This window comes from Dromaius novaehollandiae, chromosome 26 (assembly GCF_036370855.1).
Source record: "Dromaius novaehollandiae isolate bDroNov1 chromosome 26, bDroNov1.hap1, whole genome shotgun sequence".
NCBI classification, from domain to species: domain Eukaryota; kingdom Metazoa; phylum Chordata; class Aves; order Casuariiformes; family Dromaiidae; genus Dromaius; species Dromaius novaehollandiae.
This window is the reverse complement of record NC_088123.1, coordinates 7,943,075-7,945,501: the sequence shown is the minus strand read 5'-3', so window position 1 is coordinate 7,945,501 and position 2,427 is coordinate 7,943,075. Positions and strand designations below refer to the sequence as shown.

Genomic DNA, 2,427 nt, shown 5'->3' with positions numbered 1-2,427 from the left:
ACTGGATTTTCTTGGCAACTTAACAACTAAGTGTTTTAATAACATCACACCATAATTTATTCTGCTTGAAACACAAAACCTCTTTTGTGCAAGTTTCTTTTTTTTTTTTTTTGGTGAGAACTGTTAATTTTTCCTGCTAATGTCAAAACTGGCATAAATTCACATGTGAACTTGAAGCCTGACTGTGAAAAAAGGCGGAGGTTAGCGAACGCCTTTTTATTGTTCGCTCCTTTATGTGCGTGCTGGTGCGTATGGGGGGCTGCGCATGCATTAGAAATAATTGGGCCTGCTGATGACTTAGGTGAAGAGAGTTGTCTGGGTAATTAGATTTTAATATCATGACAAAAGCGTCGGGGAGGGAGCAGTGGGTGTTGGCCAAAAAACAAAAAGTAGAGGAACGAAAAGAAAACAAAAGACTATTGGCATAAAAGGCAGAACGGAGGACGCAGCTCTGCTCGGGGGCTCGAAGCAGCAGCCTCCCCGCGAGGCGGAAAGGGTCCCGCGCAACCAGGGACCTCAGCAAAGCGGTCGGGAGGGAAGAGGGAGCGAATCAAAAAAACAGAATTATTATTCAATATGTGTTCCCGCGGATCCGGATGCAGTTACAGAAATTATTGCTAATAATGAAAGCTATATATCAAAGGTTATAAAATTCCTGTGTGCTGGGACACTATTTTTCTAGGCTTTGTTCTGAACCATTAAAGATGACATATTGAGTTTGTGCGCCTCTGTGTTTAGTAAGAGACGTTTAAATCTGATTTTAACCTAAACTGGCAATTCTGACATTTGTCTCTGGTCTTTAAAGCAGGAGCTATGATGCCACCAGCCAGAGGACGGCGGGCTGCTCCCGCCAGCCGCCCGTGACCTCACGCGGGAGGGGAGGAACGAGCAGGTAATTAATTTCTTAGATCATCAGTGAGTCATGTAAAATAAAACCATCCGTCTCCGTACGGCTCTCCCTGGGAAAAAGGCCCCCAGGAAGGCAGGGAAGCGCCCGCAGCCCCGGGCGGGTGAGCGGCACCCTCCGCTTTCCTTGCAAGGGAGGGAAAAAGCCTGGGAAAAAGGCAAAGTAGCGGTAGTTTTTAAACACCACTTTGGATTTATATATGGATATATATATTGCCGGCACTGCCCGGGAGCCCGCACCCACTCACACGGGCAAAGCCAGGCACCCGCAGCAGGTTTTGCAGAAGGGGGATTTTTGTCTTGGCTCGGGACAGGACTCCCCCGAAACTTGCCTGGAGGCAGAGCAGTTTCCGTGCAATCATTGATTTTTCAATGCTGAAAATTTTAAATAATGCAGAAGAGGTTCCCACCGCCCAGAGCTCCTGCTACGGCAAAATCCATCAGACTCTGTAATCGTATCGTGAGGAAGGAAAGCGGGCGTTTAAAGCTGGCTGGAGCACTGCGGAAGATACCACTTGGGGAAAACGCAGATGCTGCTCAAGCATTATTTGTGCAAGAACCAGAAATCCAGCAGTTTGGGGAGGGGAAGGACTGGGAACCTCTGCTCACGTGCGTCGGCCCCGGCGCGGACCCGTCTCGGGGCCCGGACACCGCGTGGAGGTGGATGCTGCATAATTAAGACATTTCAGCCTGTTGATCTGGGGCATCATTAACCGCTCTTGCGTTGCCCGCGTCACCCGGCCCCGCTGCAGTAGATGCTGGGGAAGTGCAGAAGAAACCGCAAATCCCCTTAAGTCTAAATAATCTCCTCCAAACCCAGCATCCCCCCAGCTGTACTGAAAGAGAATAGCTGCAGCTGAAAACTCAGTATTACTAAACCGGGGGTTTATTGGGAAACCAGCAAATACTTTCTGACGTTTGCTTAATGCGCGATGTATCCGCAATGGAGACAGGACGTTTAATCCCAGCACTGCTGAGCTCAGCAGGAGCCACGCGGCCCCGCGCCGCCGCGGGACGTCCCTGCTCGCGCAGAGGTTGGCGAGGGGGGCTTTGCCGCGCGGTTCCTTGGTTGCGATAGGAAAGGAGGGCGAATGCAAGGCAGGATGCAAAACGGAGGGTTTCCGTCCCAAACCGGGCTGCTGGGGAAGGCAGCCGGGTCTGGGGCTGCTGCGGCGCGGGTGTCACCCGCCATCTGAGCAGCATCTCTAATTTTGGCTAAGTAACGAATCTCCCTTCTGCGTTTCCGTCCTGTCCTCTGGCGGGGAGATCTCCCAGGCTGCGCGGGTCTGCCCTGGGCACGGGAGGGCCCAGCTCGCCTTGGGAGGCTTTGAAAGGTGGTGCTGAGTGAACAATACGAACCAGTCCTACGATATCCAAATACATCACAAGACAACGGGGAAGGATAGGAAAAATGCAGTCAAAAGGGTTTTGCAATCTACTTTCCGAATATATTCCTATGGCAAAAATAGATTTTGTAAAATACACCAGGCATTACGCGGCTGCAGAAATATGCACACCTTC

At 50.8% G+C, this 2,427-nt stretch overlaps 1 long non-coding RNA gene across 1 annotated transcript in view; it reads left to right on the top strand.

The window, feature by feature from the left end:
* Positions 1-706: 706 nt before the first annotated feature.
* The window catches only part of LOC135323672 (uncharacterized), an 8,084-nt gene continuing 6,363 nt past the window's right edge, over positions 707-2,427 (top strand). The window contains exon 1 of the long non-coding RNA XR_010385149.1: positions 707-892. This is a non-coding gene — a long non-coding RNA (uncharacterized LOC135323672). The remainder of the gene's footprint in view (positions 893-2,427) is intronic.